Here is a 16,814-nt window from a genome sequence, read left to right as displayed (position 1 = left end):
ACCTCATTCATATCATTTAGGGAAACATGTGCGGTTACCTTTCTCTCATTCTAGCTCTTGTAGTTCTGCTCCCTTTGAGTTAGTTCGCTGTGATGTTTGGACTTCTCTGGTATCTAGCGTTTCTGGTTATCGCTACTACCTAGTTATTCTGGATGACTTCTCACATTTTTGCTGGACGTTTCCTCTAGTCCACAAGTCTGAAGTCACCTCATACATCACCGACTTCTGTGCCTATACTCAATGCAATTTAGTCTTCCCGTTCACAGCATCCAGGCTAACAACGGGACTGAGTTTGTCAATAGGACTCTCACATCTTTCTTAACTTCTCGAGGTATCCACCTGCACCTCTTGTGTCCCTACACTTCTCCCCAGAATGGGAAAGCTGAGTGTGTCCTCCGCACACTTAATAATGTCACTCGCACATTGCTCATTCACGCCTCCATGGCTGCCCCATATTGGGTCGAGGCGCTCACCACCGCCACCTATCTTCTAAACTGGCGCCCCTGTTCTGCCATTCAGAATGACATCCCCTACATCCTCTACTACTCGCAGCCTCTCGAGTACTCTCACTTGCATGTCTTTGGTTGTCTTTGCTACCCCAACCTCTCAGCCATAGCACGCCATAAGCTTGCTCCTCACTTTGTAGCCTATGTCTTCCTTGGTTATCCCTCGTCTCACAAGGGGTACTGCTGCCTTGACTTGTCCACCTGTCAAGTCATCATCTCTCACCATATTGTCTTCGACGAGTCCATCTTTCCCTTCTCCTCCTACTCTACACACCCATCGCAGCTCGACTTCCTTTTGTCGAGCCCCTCCGATGTTCCTACTTCCACCTCAATTGCTCCGTCATCAGACGTTGAGCCACCGTGGCCCTCACCAGTTGTTTTGCAGGAACTCACTAATGACGACCCATCCATCCTGTTACACGAGCCGACCGTGTACCCCACTCTATCTGCGGGCGGGTCGCCGCTCTCCACCGCGTTCCCGATTGCTCTGACCGCAACCGCATCGCTTCCGACCGCGACCGCGGCGCGCGCGTGCGTGCCCCGACTGCTTTGACCACGACCGCGCCATACGCGGGTGCAGCCCCGGCCACAACCGTAATGCTCCCGACTACTCCGACCGTGAGTGCGGTGCGCGCAGGCGTGCTCCCAGTTGCTCCGACCACGACCGCGCCACATGCGGGCACGCTCCCAACTGCTCCAACGGTGACCGCGCCATGCTCGGGTGCAGCCCTAACCGTGACTGCAGCGCTCCCAACTGCTCCGACCGCGACCACGGTGCACGTGGGCGCGCTCCCAACTGCTCCGACCGCAACCGCGCAATGCGCAGTTGCGCTCCCGACTGCTCTGACCGCGACCGCGGTGCGTGCGGGCACGCTCCCGACTGCGACCGCGACCGCAGTGCCCGAGAGCGCGCTCCCGACTACTCCAACCGCGATCGCGCCGCCCGTGCTCCCAACTGCTTCAACTGCTCCGATTGCAGCAGATCTTGGTGCGCCTGCGAGCGGGTTACAAATTTCTCCCTCGTCCGCGGCCCTAGCGACCCTAGGACCCGCTGCTCCTTCACGCCCTATCACTCGGTTTGTGGATGGGGCCATCCAGCGAGTGAACTTCTAGGGCCTGACAGCCTCGACTTCTTCTTCGCCCTCTCTGATTTTGGCAAACTACCGTAATGCTCTAGCTGACACCAACTGGCATGCTGCCATGGTCGACGAGTTCCAGGCCCTCATCGATAATGACACCTGGTGCCTCGTCCCGCAGCCGCCCGGTGCCAATGTCGTGTCGGGCAAGTGGATCTTCTGGCATAAGTTCCATGCTGATGGGTCCCTTGCTTGACACAAGGTGCGCTGGGTCGTTCGCGGCTTCTTCTAGCACCACGGCATCAACTATGACGATACCTTCAATCTGGTTGTCAAACCGGCGATGATACAGACCATCCTCAGCATCACCACTCCTTGCGCCTGGCCAATCCACCAGCTGGACGTGAAGAATGCGTTTCTTCACGGACACCTCGCGGAGACTATCTACTGCCAGCAGCCTCCCAGCTTCGTCAACCCTACCTCCCCAAATCACATCTATCTCCTGCAGAAGTCCTTATATGGATTGAAGTAGGCCCCAAGGGCGTGGTACTAGCGGTTCACCTCCTTCCTTCACCAGCTTAGCTTCGTCGCCTCTACCTCCGACACCTCCCTGTTTGTCTATAGAGAGGGGCCGAGCCTCGCCTACCTGCTGCTCTACATCGACGACATCATCCTCACCGCCTCGTCCTCAACTCTTCTTCAGCACATCATGGGGCGCCTTCACTCTGAGTTCGCCATGACAGATCTTGGCAACCTACACCACTTCCTTGGTATCTCCGTCATGCGTTCCTCCCAAGTCATGTTCCTATCTCAGCGATAGTACACCCTGGATCTTCTTCAGTGTGCTGGCATGGCTGAGTGTCACTCTACTGCGACTCCCGTTGACACTCATGCCAAGCTTTCGGCACACGACGACGCTAAACTCCAGGACAGCTCTGAGTATCGGAGTCTTGCTGGGGCTCTTCAGTACCTCACCCTGACTCAACCTGACCTGGTGTATGCAATTCAGCAGATGTGCCTCTTCATGCACGACCCACGTGAGCCCCGTATGGCCCTGATCAAGCACATCCTACGTTATGTGAAGGGCACGCTCTCCTCCGGGCTTCACATTGGCTGTGGCTCTGTTCAATCTCTAACTGCCTACTCTGACGCTGACTAGGCTGGCTGTCCAGACTCTCGATGCTCCACCATCGGCTTCTGCATCTACCTCGGTGACAATCTGGTGTCTTGGTCCTCCAAGCGTCAGACCACGGTCTCTCATTCCAGTGTTGAGGCAGAGTATCATGTTATGGCTCATGCTGTGGCAGAGTGTTGCTAGCTGCGCCAACTTCTTCATGAGCTTCATGTCCCGCTTGGTTCAGCCACTGTTGTTTACTGTGACAATGTGAGTGTTGTCTATATGACAGCCAACACGGTGCATCATCGGCGCACGAAGCACATCAAGATTGATATTCACTTCGTTCGTGAGAAGGTGGCATTGGGTGAGGTTCAGGTTCTCCATGTGCCGTCGTCTCATCAAGTTGCAGACATCATGACGAAGGGCCTGCCGACTCCTTTGTTCAATGAGTTTTAGTCCACTCTATGCATCTGCGATCCTCCCACTTTGACTGTGGGTGGGTATTATGAAGTATATGTGTATATTAGGATTTTTTTTTATTCTTTCCTTTTACACTGATGTATTCCTTGTACTCCAAGCTATATCGGTGATGTATATACAAAGGTCACACCCCCATTAGGGCGTGTGGTGTTTCCCATCTACTTCTCTACAACTTGTTTTGAAATTTTCAGCAACCTCACTGCTAAAACCACTATATAGATTGTTTAAATGGTCACCTTGGATCTAAAAACATAGAAATGAAATTTGATGTTGATGCTAATATAATGAGCGCTTTAAAAACATCAAGCAAAGAGGGCACATGTGAATGCATGGACAAATGGACTAATGAAAAATATGAAGCATTCATTTGTTTAGAATTAAATTGTCTCCAAAAAAGAATCAACTAAAAAAATTGAATATACTTTAATGTAACTTTGTGTGATCATATCTTTGATGTCTTGTTGAAGAATAATGTTATTAAGATGTTTGATTACCATGCGATGCCATAACTTCGACATCTTTGATCACCAAGTATTGTTGAAGAACACATATATTGCAAGTGTGGCATAATTCATTTGACTATGGCACTAAAAATTGTAGAATGTTTAGCAAAGTTACAAACAGGCTTTGATAAAAGGAAGATAGAGGTTTGCTGAAAATAATCTTGAAAGTGATTATCATATATATCATAAATCAAAGCAAGAGCCGGTTCTAGAATGAGGCTAAGGAAGTTTTGAGAAAATCAAGCCAAAGTTGCTCAAACTGAAACAAAATCAAAGCTAGAGGTAAAGGCCGTGTTAAGTAGAAAAGCAAAAAGTTGCTCACTTTTAAAGAACCTATGGCCAAATATCAAAGGTATAATGAATTAAAAAGTATTAATCAGCCAAGTAATGTTAATTCATCAAGCTTACCTTCAAAACATAAGTCCAACTATTGCAATTTTTTTGAGGGCTATCCAACTATTGCAATTTGCGAAGAGAAGAGTTTCATAAAAGTAGCATCATATCCTCCTTTTGATCCACCAATGACAATGCCATTTTGTAGGGAAAATGACTCTAGTCCATAATTCTTTTGGTGATTAATGACAACATCTTCATTGGGACTAATGTGTTTGCAAGATGGACCTTTGTACGTGTTTTATAGGTCCGAAGGATGAATTACAAAACCATCAAAATGAGAAGAAAAAGAAAAGATTTTGAAGAATTCTATGGCATCCAAATGATAGTAAAATCCATAGATAGTCTCATTCTAAGGCTTACAAATGATGGTAATGAAGTCGGGACAAAGACACACAAAGAATTAAAGCGAATCCTGCTAAAGATAGTGCACCGATGTAATCACCAATTCATATGGTGATGACTTGGTGAGTCATTGAATCAGTCGGTGACCATAGGACAACGGTAGGGCCAAGATAGGCACGTGCACTGTTACAACCAACTCATTTGGTGTGAACAGTGACCTTCCCCGAATCAGTCAATGATCGTCGGCTCGGCTCACCATTGGCTCAGATTCGGCTCTAGAACTTTTGGAAGTAATTTGAGGCCTCACCGATTCATACGGTGGGAACATTTACTAGAGCATCGGGTAAGTCTGTGCTAAGAATACAAAGGAAGGCAATGGCTCAGGAGAGTCACAGATCCATTCGGTGACGTTCATGGTGTGTCACCGAATTAGTCATTGATGCATGGGGCCAGTCGTTAGAGGATCAATGGCTAGCTGGAGTTGGACCACCGATTCATGTGGTAGTGCACACTGAGGTGCACCGAATCAGTCGGTGACTGCAATTTTGGCGTGACTGCTGGAAAAATGGCTAGTTTTTAGGGTTGGCTCTATATGTACCCCATTGCTCAGCCATTTGAGAAGAGTTAGAGCTTGGAAAAGTTGTAGGCTTGTATTCCACATACACACAAGTTCTCTAGCCACCAAAGTGCTCAAGAGAAGATTAAGGCAATTAGCATAAGGCTTAGATCTTGATTAGTGCTAGTTTAGGCTATCTTAGTGCATTACTTTAGGGATTAGCCTAGAGTTAGGCGAGGTTTGCATACCTCTTTATTATTGGTGCTTGTGCACACCAAATGTTGTAAATCCGGGGCTTGTAAGTCTTACGAGACCCTCCAACCGCATTTGTGCAGTGGCCACTAGTGCTTGTGATATGGAGGGGAGGCCCTAGGCGTTTTGTCGAAACTCTAGCAAGTGAAGAGCGGTAGGGAGCATCTAGGAGAGGCTAGGCAAAGACTCACTTGTGTGTGGGGAAGGCCCATCGGCTATCCTATAGAGTTACTTGACCAGGGAGTTTATGCCCTTGCGTGGGCATTCCCTTTGAGAGGGACTTCAACAACAATGACTAGGGGAAAGCGTTGCTTTTCGATACCTCGGTAACAATTGTCGTGTGGCTATGAAGGGAGCTTACCTTCTCTACCTGATTTAGCTTCCACATTTCATATTGCACTTAAATTCCACGTTTACCTTTTCTAGAATTGCCATGTGTAGTTTATAGGATTGGAATCTAGGGTGTAAAACTCTTTTATGGTAGTGATAGCAACACATAGAAAAATCTAGTGCACATCTACATAGAAATTGCAATAGATTTTTATATGTGCTTGGAGCCTTAGTTTTTAGAACACCCAATTCACCCCACTTCTTAGGGTGTCATGATCCCTTCACATATGTACCACCTCTTACTAGTTTTTGCTCCTTATACACCATGGGTGTATTATGATCCTTGGGCATATAATCCTTCATATTTTGGACCATATTATGTAGAGTATCCAGCTCCAAGAGGACTAGAATTCTAAACACAACCTTGTGTTTTAAAATACCATTTTTTATCAAAAGAATCGATCTAGTGCTCTAGAAAAGAAGAATATGGTCAAACAAGTTTATCGTGTCAAAAGAATGCTCGCACAACAACGAAAAGGCCACTATAGTAGGAAGATAATAGAGAAGACACCAAAGCACTTCAACCCCTCACACAAAGGGAGGGAACACCATAGCGGTAGGGCACCCTCACCAGCGGCATTGGCATAACACGCAAGGATGAGCGTGCATGCACATCCAGCAATAGGAGACCCGTAGTAGGACTCAAGATTTCGATGATAGGGAGCATGTCGGGATAGATACCCATTGCCTAAGGCATCTCGCTAAAGGAGTGAGAGTGACCAAAGGTCCAAGCTTGGGGCCCTCCCCTTACACTATCGACGGGGTAGCAGTGGATGAATTGGATATCGCGTAACCAGAGCACGAGGCTCCAACAAGAAGGCATCCCTCTAGTGACCCAAGGTTCGAAGGGGCGTCCATTTCCTATAGCCTGCACTGGTGAATAAGGCGTCGAGTGGTAGCAACTACCAATAATGATATGATGGGGACCCTATTGATGACTAGGAGAATGACAATGGTGATGGCCACCACTGTTGTATGAGCATGAAGGTAGAGGCCACCTCAAACCTAGGAAAACATGGGTTTGGACCAAAGAGGGCCGGATCCGATGGCTAGAGGACCATGGCAACCCTTACTGGCAGTGCAGCTGTGGGGGCTGCCCCTAAAAAGAGACCCCAAATGTTATTTGTATCATTCCATGGATCAGTAGATGATACAACCATTCCTCACAAGATGTATCACATCCATACTTCGTACAACTTTTATTGATAATTTACATAATGTTACAAAGATGCATACCACCTATTAATACAAGGTGGTCGGAACCCCAGAGTAGCTACACAGCAGAGGTATACGCAGTGTTCCCAAGTCTATAGGCAACTTGGCTCCTAAGGTTGATCTCCAAGATTCTCGTCATCTTCAAGCACTACTTCTTCCTCTGTAGAAAGAAAGTAATAAAGCAAGGGTGAGTACTCAAAATGAGTACTCAGCAAATCCCATTATTGTAGTTATTATTTCATGCTGGTTTTTCAAGGGTTGGCTTCTAGTTTAAGGTTTTGCTTGAAAGCCAGTTTTGTGCATTCATGTATAGTTATAGCTTTTGAATGACAAAGGAGAATATTATAAGTTGTTGGTCCTGGAGGGGAACCTACTTCCCTACCAGTCCCCTTGGTTTTAATAGCATCAGGGACTCCCTGAGCCGGCATTTCGCCTTATTCCAAAACAATTACTCAGGCTAAATCCTAAGACATAGGGCTTTACGAAAAACATTATTTTGACATGGGACTAAGCGAAGGTCCTTCTCCAGTCTACCTATTGCCCACCATGGCCCCTTGGGGTGGTTTCTTAGATTCTTTTTGGCGTGGTGTGAACCAAGGCCTCACATGTATAGGTACTACCAAAGGCTGGACCTTATCTGCACGTGCAGTTGCACTGTTCATAAGAAAAGCCTTGCCCATGAACCGTTCCTTATATGACCAGAGTAAGTTTCTTGGATAGGATCCTCCTTAGAGGTTACCCTCTTACTCTCATGTTCAGCCTTAACTAGTTGCTAGACTCCCATGTACTCACACTTTTCAGAATTTTATAAACCAGTCAAAATTTTCAATGAGGTTCTCCAGAACTTGACACTAGAGTTTGAAGGCTTGCTTCTCCTTCTCCACAGTTGACACAATGTGGCGGTGGTAATTTTCAGCGCCATCTGCGATACACACCCAGGAGCCAAAGATGAACATCACGCCTGCTTCAAACGTGACAATTGGCTTGATGATGATTTGTGCCATCAAGTTCGCTAGTTGATTCTCGATGAGATCCCCTACCTGGCGCGCCGGCTGTCAGTGTTTAGACCTGGCAACCTATCGAGGGGGGTGCTCGAGGTGGTGTTTGGTTTGTGGACCTCACCAAGATCAGGAACTCGAAGGTGAACACAGACACATGATTTAGACAGGTTCGGGCCACTAGATTACGTAATACCCTACATCATGTGTGTTGGTTGGATTGAATTGCTTTGGATGGGGTCCCTGCCTCACCTTATATTGCCGGGGGCAGGTTACAGGTTGGTTGTTTACAAGAATATTAGTCGGATTTGACTAGGCGAGTCCTACTCTGATTGCTATGAGTACTTTTCCTAATCCTCGACTAGTTGTTGTCTTTTTATGTAGACTACCCGTCCTACGCCATAGCCTCCATGTCAGATACATCTCGGTGTCCAGCCCTGTATTAAAGACTGTCCAAACCTCCTAGTGGGTCCATAGATGTATGTACGACATTGAATGCAACATTGTTGATCTAATAGAAACACTTGATATGAAGTAACTTCACAACAAATGTAAACTGTGTATATTTAGATCCCGGTGACACCTTATGGTTTATATGTTCTAAAATTTTCCCTCCAAGCTCTTTAGCGTGGCACATGTTGGCTATCATTTCAGGAAGTCCATCTTTAGTGCCTTCATCTTCCTCCATACCCGATATGTGTTCATTTTCCTAGACCATTTACTGATCACCATCATCCCACAAAACTGCATTATCCACAATCCCCTCATCCAGCAGAATTGCAATTTTCTCAACCCCATCATCCAGAAGAATTGCATTTTCCTGAACCCCATTATCCTACAAATTTGCATTTTCCTGAACCCTATCCTCGAATGTTTCTCCATGATAAATCCACCTAGCGTAGGTGCTTGCCATCCCAGTCAAAAGTAAGCGTAGGTTCACCACATATATAGTACATCTAGATTGATTCAGGCATCCACGACATGGGTATAGTATTTGTTCATCATCAGAGTATCTACTCTTAACAAATTCCATGAAATCATTGACCCCTTTCTCATGCTCGATGGTAAATAGTTGACAACCATGTATCCAACGTCTATCCATCTGGGAAATTTTGGCGAATTCAACTCAAAATTACTGATCAGATTAATGTGCTGCAACAGGAAGCACCAGACTTGTGCTACCGTAGGACTGAGCCACTGCGGGGAGGCGCAGATGTCCACTGGAGTGCTCCATCCTGGCCGCCTTCTCTATGTTCTTGTTTTTTCCCTATCGCGGGAGTGCGGTAGCGGGTAAACTATTTTTTAGCTATAGCACAGGCTTTTCTGCCGCTAAATACCACACTCACCTGAAACTTACCTTATATGTGGAACCCGATCACGGTAAAGACTTCCCATTCGATCGATAACAGGTTCAACCCATGGGAGGAGAACGTTTTCCATTTTATTTTACTACCCTATTTATCAGCTTAAACTTACATGTGGGACCCTCGTTGGTTTATGACATTTTCGTGGAGCTTATATCGTCACAAAACTACCATATAATAGCGAGTGATGATTTGTTTTTGGCTACAGTGGCAACTTTTATGACGTTTCGTAACTTTCTCACTAAATTTGTTCAGATGTCACACTTTGTGATGTTTTCATCCAGAAATGTCATAGATCTATGACAAGAACAAATGTGTCATAAAATTTTCGTCATAGATCAACACATTTCTTGTAGTGGGAGGTGAGAGGGGATAAGGATAAATAGGCGAGCCCAGGGATGGGGACCGCATAGGGGTACTGTTTTGTGAGCCGTAGACACATGGGCATGGACTGGGGCAGTTTTGGGTCTACGTTTCATGTGTGCCGGGTGATAGGAGTGGGAGGGTGAGCCGGCGCCACTCGGGTTTGGTCACCGGACCACCGCGCGAAGCAGAGCCATCTCGCGTTAGGCTAAGGAGTTGTCGTGGCGGTAACTAGGGGCATGGAGGCCTTGTGAGGGGTGGTGTGAGCGTCGGGGATGGCTGACGGTGAGCTGGCGGCTGGCTGCAGTTGCACAGCGATGCGGCAATTGGGGAAAAAGGGGGTTTAGGGGCAGCAGGGGCTTGGCGATGGCCTAAAAAGGGTAGGGGTACCTCTGGTGCTTGTGCGGGCAGCATAGTGGTCGGAAGAGGGGTGACGACGCGCGGAGGCAATGTGGTTGACGATAGCAGTGAGGCCGGTAGGAAACGGCCATCTCAGGGTCGCTCCAGCGCTTGGGAAGAGGTAGCTAGGGCCGTACGTCGATCCTCGACTTCGACACGGCCTGGCTCTAGGGGGTCGAGCACGGCGGTGGGTGGAGGAGGCGCGGCTCCGATCCTACTCCAGCGCGAGAGGAATTGGACTAGACTGGGCGGGGCGAGGGAGTGAGGAGGTACGCGAGGGGGGAAGGGGATGGGGGTGTTATAGGTGGTCGGGGCTGCCATCAAGGCTCAGGGAGCTCTCCTGAGCTTATCCGGCTGGGGACTAGTGGCAGGGGGAATGGATGCAATGAATGCGCCTTGAGCTGGCACGCTGGGAGGGTTGTATCCGGCTATGGCAGAGAAGATCGAGGTAGGCATGTCACCGGCGGTGTGCTCTAGTGTGTCGGTTTCCGTGCAAGGGGAGGGGAACTGGCGAGAGCAGTGGCGGAGGCGATGTGGGCAGTGGTGGTGCGCTTTGGAGGGGGCAAGGGAGGTGGCCGGAGGGATGGGCTCACGGGGCCAGTGCAGCGAACGCGTGGCATCATCGTGTGCATGGGCGGGGGGGGGGGGGACGAACCGGAGGAGGAAGAGGGCGGTGACGTCGCAGGTCGGGGAAGTTGGGCCGGCCTATTGGGCCACGGGCGTGCGTGAGCGAGAGATGGAGGCAGGGGTGGATCGGGCTGGAAGGGAAGCAAGCCAGGTTGGGTTGCCGGTGTGTCTAGGGTTTTGAGGGCTTTTCATTTATTTGGGTTTGGTTTTAAATTCAAATTTGAAAAAGGTTTCAAATTTCAATAAGATTTGAAATGTAGGCTGGAGTTATGTGTAAAGTTAGAATGTTTTTGAAATAGAGATGAATAGTAAGCTCAAGCACATGCACATGAATTTATAAAATGCGTAAATGGAAATTCAGGGCTCTAGGTTTAGATTTGCCATGCAAACTTTAGAAAAAAAATTTGGAGTCCATATTTTTTGGATTTAAATTTCAAAATTTGGGATGTTACAATAGCGACCACAACTTGGTGCAAATGAGGGGAAAGATGGAGAGGGGAAGGACGGAACGGTTGAGGCAGTAGTGGCGCCCACAGGGAGAGGGGTAGCGGGGCTGGTCCTAGTGGTTGAGGATTTCTGAACAAGAATTAAAAGTTGAGAAAAATAAGTAGAAGGATTTAGGTACCTTCGGTCAGAAAGTTATGATTGCAGAGAGAAGGAAAAATATGTAACAGGAAGATTCGGTATCACCGGCATCATGACATCTCACTCGATTCCTGCGTTCAGTTTTACAGCATTAAAAATGAGCGGTAATGTTTTCCATCTCGCAATGAAACAGGGAAAGTAAATAGCTCTACTCGAGCTTAACAAAGGCCGATCCTCGCCATCCATTTTCACTTGCGCGGTCTTGATCTGGTTGACTCTGTCTTGTTCATTCTGGGTCCTGAGAGTCCTAAAATCACAAAGATATCACAGGTTCGACTGTTTATTAGCGCCGAAAATCCACAAGGTGAGTTGTGTTTCTGCCATAGGGCCTGTTTGGCAACAAAGTGTTAAAGTTTAACACCTGTCACATCGGATATTTGATACTAATTAGGAGTATTAAACATAGGCTAATTATAAAACTAATTGCACAGATGGAGTGTAATTCACGAGACGAATCTATTAAGCCTAATTAGTCCATGATTTGATAATGTGGTGCTAAGTAACCATTTGCTAATGATGGATTAATTAGGCTTAATAGATTCATCTCGCGAATTAGCACAGGGTTTTGCAATTAGTTTTATAATTAGCTCATGTTTAGTTCTTCTAATTAGCATCCGAATATCTCGATGTGACACTGTTAAAGTTTAACACCGAAAAATACATCGATCTGACCTAGACACTGTTCAGATTTACTGCCCTTGGTAGCGGTAACAGCTGCATAGGGATTCGGGTAAAAAAACAGAAGCTCGAGCCGTTGGGTTTCCAGGGGCCCTGAACCTGGCTCGGCATCTCCACGGACAAAGCAAAGTAGGGGACCTAGGAACACAAGGCTTTTTGGGTCTCGTCGAGACGTCGACTGCCGAAACTGTTGTACTTTCTACAGAAAGGCCCCGTGAAGATTTGCCAATTTTAGCGCAGTCTACGTCCGTGAACAGAAAAAAAAAAGAAAAGAAAAGCACCCACGCGTAAACTAGCTATGGTTTGAAAACGAAGAACAGGGTTATTAGATAAACATTCTTAATTATGTCAAGGGATTTGAGATTAAGGTCCACTATTTCTTCCAAATTTTGATACTGAACAGTAAATAGTACTAGAAATACTTGATGGCGCTGGCACCTTCTACTACCAACCTCGTTTGAATGAGACAACTCGTCTGAACGAGACAAAAATAGACAAGGCAGTCTGTAGAAATGTGACACTAGTCACAAAGGGCAGAGGACTGGATACCAGCTTTTGCCGTACAAATCTTTGTTTTGATCATAATCTTTCACCAATGATTAATTTCTCAAGTTATTCATTATATGATGTCAAATTAATATCATAAGCTAACATTGTCAGAGTAAGATAAGTTAGTACTTGGTAATATCTTGCATTAAGTCAACATTCTGACATTTTGAGCCGAAGGAAATATCATTTAGACATCACAAATTTTTTTTACTAGAATTTACAACAATCAGTAAAAACTCTATAAGATAATGAAAAATTCACTCGTTCCCAGACATGTTTGAGTTAGTTTTGGACAAATTTCACAAACTACCCAATATCTTAGCTTAATACCCACAAACCTACCAACCATCATTCCTATCTACAAGATCTTTGAATGTCTTGGGCTCTCATCAAACTCTGCAATTTCTTTTATAACCAATCAAGTTGGTGTCAAAGAAAGTTCATCAAATTTTACAATCCTCATGTGGCTTTAGCTAGTAAAAAAAGGCAATACTCGCAAAATTGCAGTATTATAAGGATGTACAACAGTAACTATGTGATTATGAAACGGGCACAAAGATATTGAAGGTTTGTGACTGAGAAAACAATGGTAGGTTATCCGTTCTTTCTAATAACTTTTTCCTCAGTTAAACTAACAATGCGAGGGAAAAACAAATGAAGAGATGAAAGCAGTAGTAAAAGTGCAAGAAGCAAATATGCCATAATAATTATCCTTCTAATTAGAAGTAAAAGGAAAACATGATGACAACTTGACAAACATAATTCTAAAGCAAAAGATGGCAGGATGGTCTCTTAACAGTTAACACTGGACCTACTGACCTTCCTTCTTGGATTTTGTTGGACCAATAGATCACCCAAAAAATAGACTTTCATTGTTGGTAGTCACTTTGCCATAGATGGTATATGTGTACATCAAATTGGATTATTCCCAACTGAACACCAAGTGCTGCAAGCATTATCAGCAGTCATCACATTGCTTCATGCCCTCGTCAAAGTGTAGCCTTCAACCAAAATGCATGATCAAGGAGCTCCACCATCATGGAGTCTTCTGAAATGCCCTGATGCAATGCCATTGCCAAGAGCTTGGTATGCCGATCAAAATGTTGGCCTCCAGCTGCCAAAGTTGTCTCCGGGCAACTGGTAGCCAGCCATGTTCCCTCCGAGATCGTACAGTGACATGCCATGGCCAATGCCGCCGCCACCAGCATCACCTCCAGTCACCCCTGATGACTGCGACGCCTCCTGTTGTTGTGGTTGTGCTCCAGCCGGTTCTGCTTCACCTTGGGGCTCTGTGGCTGTGGCTGCTGCTGCGGTAGCCGTGGGGGGCTCTTCCTCTCCCTCAGAGGCAGACGCTCGTAGATAGCATTGGCGAACGAGGCGGCCATGAGAACCACGGGCCCGGCGGCGATGAGCTGACCGACGACATTCCCACCCACCCACTGTCCTGCGCAGGCGGAGGTACACGCTGAGGCTGCTGGCCCCCCGGGAGCGCGGGCGGCGGCAGCACGGTGCCCGTGAGGGACAGGATCTCGAACTGCCCCCGCAGGGTGGCGACGAGGCTGCCCGGGGGCTCAACGCCCGGCTGGCGGAGCGCGACGTTGGAGACGGAGCCGCCGCCGCTGAGCACGCAGACCCCTCGGCCGCGGCGGCGCGCGTACTCGGAGACGCACTCGACGATATCGGTGCCGGCGGCGACCTCGAGGACGTGGGAGTGGAGCGCGTTGGGGCTGTCGCGCGTGATGATGATGGGCGGCTTGGGCTTGTTCTTGGACCCCGGCGGGCGCCCGCGCGGCTTCCTCGTCGGCCCGCCGGACCCGCCGCCACCGCCCTCAGCCGGCACCAGGGCCGACGACGAGGGCTGATCCCCGCCGGGATCGACGCTGGCGGCCGGGCTATTCTCCGGCGACGGTGCGGAGCGCTCCATCTTGACGTGGGAGTTGGGGGAGAGCGGCGACTGCTGGTGCTGCAGATGCTGCTGCTGCGCTCGGAGGAGGTCCAGGTAGTGCGACGCAGCCCCAGCCTCGCCGCCGCCAGGATCCATCCCAGGCATGACGCCCTCACCGCCGCGCTCCCACCACTTGCTCGCCGCCAGCTTCTTGATCTCGCCGGTGCCCGCTCCCAAGGTCGTTTCTTGGACTAACTGCTTGACCGATCCCACAAACCTGCGCCACCCGCCATAGACGTCGGACAGGGATTAAGCTCCAATCGGCAACCAAACATTTGCATATTCCAAGCAGGGAAAAGGGTGGCAATACCGAAATCTAGCGGTGACGAACCAAAGGTCGAATCTTGAGAGAGGAGAGAGAGGCGAGGATACCAGTGGAGTGCTCCTCTACCAGTATCTGGTAGCAGGAGTGTGGGGGCGCTGCGCTCTAGGGGCCGGAGTGCACGCGCGCATCATGCATCTCTCCCAAATCTTGGCCGGCGCGGCGGGGTGCGGCGCGGCGCCGCCCAAGCAAAAAGCTCTAGGGGACGGTCAAGATTCTGGAGGAAGCAACTCTTGGCAGCAAGAAAGAGGCGGTAGGTGGGCTCTAGCCTGGGGCCGGCGCTGGTGAAAAGGCGAAGAGGAGAAAGAAGGTGGGGCGGTGGCCGATGGGGGAATAGCAGGTAACTTAACTGAAGGGGGAGGAGCTACGGCCCATGGTTTGCAGACTACACCTCCCTGAATTCCGGTCCTAAATTTTGGCGTTTGGGCGAGGATTCGGGGATACCTTTGGAAACCCAAGAAATCCTTAACAGCATGAACATTTCGAAATGCCAAGCTCCAGTGGGGTTTTAGAGTTCGGGATTTTGATGAGACGGTTTAGGGTGTGTTTGGTTACTGGGTCGAGGTGGGTTGGAATGGGTCGGACCCTCATCGTCCCGTGTTTGGTTCAGAACGGAGTGGGTTGGGTTCGACCCAGACGGGGAATATTCCCCTTTTGTCCGGGTCGAGTGCATACCGCCGATTTGGAGGGACCGCGCGGACCCAGTCCCACGCCGTCCGCTCCGTCGTCTCGCCTGCGCGCTGGCGCGATCGTCGCTGGGCGACGAGCGGCGCTGGGAGGAGCCGGGACCGGGGACGAGTGGCGCGGTGGCAGGCGCGGGAAGGTGGTGGCGGAGCCGCCTGCTCCATGGCCGGCGGCGCAAGTCCTCCACCTCTGCGACGCCCCCATGGCCGCGGCCCCTCATGCCGGCGCGGGGAGGGAGATGAGGCCGGCGGCGGCGGCGGGATTTGGGCAGGCGGCGGCAGCGGGATCTGGGGAGGCGGCGGTGGGATCTGGGGAGGCAGCGGCGTAGGGAGCTGGGCCGTTGGGGAGGCAGGGGCGGCGGCGCAGGGAGCTGGGGAGGCACGGGGCGGCGCGCGCGGAGCTGGGGAGGTAGGGGTGGCGGCGCAGTTGGGGGATGGCGGCGTAGGAAGCAGGACGGGGGGGGGGGGGGGGCCGGGGGTTAAGACCCGCCGGGGAGGAACCCTGCGGGAGGGAAAGAGGAAAAAAATTTGAGGGGAAGGAAAAAAAACAAGGGCGAAGGGTGGGGCCCACCGGTGAAAGGGGGGGCCCCCCCCTAAAGGGGTTTAAAAGGAATTCCTTCAACCCCTTTCTCAACCTCTCCAACCAAACAAAATACTGGGTCGGTTCCAACCCATTCATCCAAACATAAGATGGGTCGGCTCCAACCCGCAAAAGTGGGTCGGCTCCAACCCAACCCACTTCGTCCCAAAACCAAACACATCCTTAATGGCCATCTAACTTAAGATTTGTGAGCGACAGGCGGTGGAGGCAACAGAGGGGCAGGACGACTCATCAGTGGCATCAGTGACGAAGAAGAAAAAAAAAAGTTATTTGTGTGACGCCTAAAGTAGAGTAATGTAGGTAAGGCAAGAAAATTCTTTCCCGGATTATTTATTGGAGCTCTACTAAAAATTTCTTTCAAAAAAAATCATGTAACCCACAGCAGATCCCTAATAATAAACTTCCCACCACGTCATCACGTATGGACCCCTCTGGCAAGTCACGCTGTAACTCTGTCCATCTCTCTCCATTCTCCATCCTACGACTCACGAAAATTCAAATCATCTTACTCACAAGTGCCACGCACGTATATATTCTCCATCCTACGACTCACGAAAATTCAAATCATCTTACTCACAAGTGCCACGCACGTATACACGCAAGTGAGCCATTGTCTTCCTCAATTTCCCCTTCTTCTCTCTTCTTTGCTCATGAAACGAGAGCAACAGCCGAATCCGTCACCGGCGGTCTAGATGGGCAACAAGAACTAAGTAAAATCGATTGTCCGAGACTTATCTTTCTCTTATGCACTCTCAATTTTGTTGAAGATGCTTAATTTCCCGTTGGTTGCTGCTCCTTTGCTTACCT

The 16,814-nt window shown here is 49.0% G+C and overlaps 1 pseudogene; it reads right to left on the bottom strand.

Moving 5' to 3' along the window:
- Nucleotides 1-13,131: 13,131 nt before the first annotated feature.
- On the bottom strand, nt 13,132-15,055 carry LOC101755682 (annotated as a pseudogene).
- Nucleotides 15,056-16,814: the final 1,759 nt, after the last annotated feature.

The sequence above is a fragment of the Setaria italica genome, chromosome IV (assembly GCF_000263155.2).
Source record: "Setaria italica strain Yugu1 chromosome IV, Setaria_italica_v2.0, whole genome shotgun sequence".
NCBI lineage: Eukaryota > Viridiplantae > Streptophyta > Magnoliopsida > Poales > Poaceae > Setaria > Setaria italica.
This window is presented reverse-complemented; position numbering and strand designations above follow the sequence as displayed.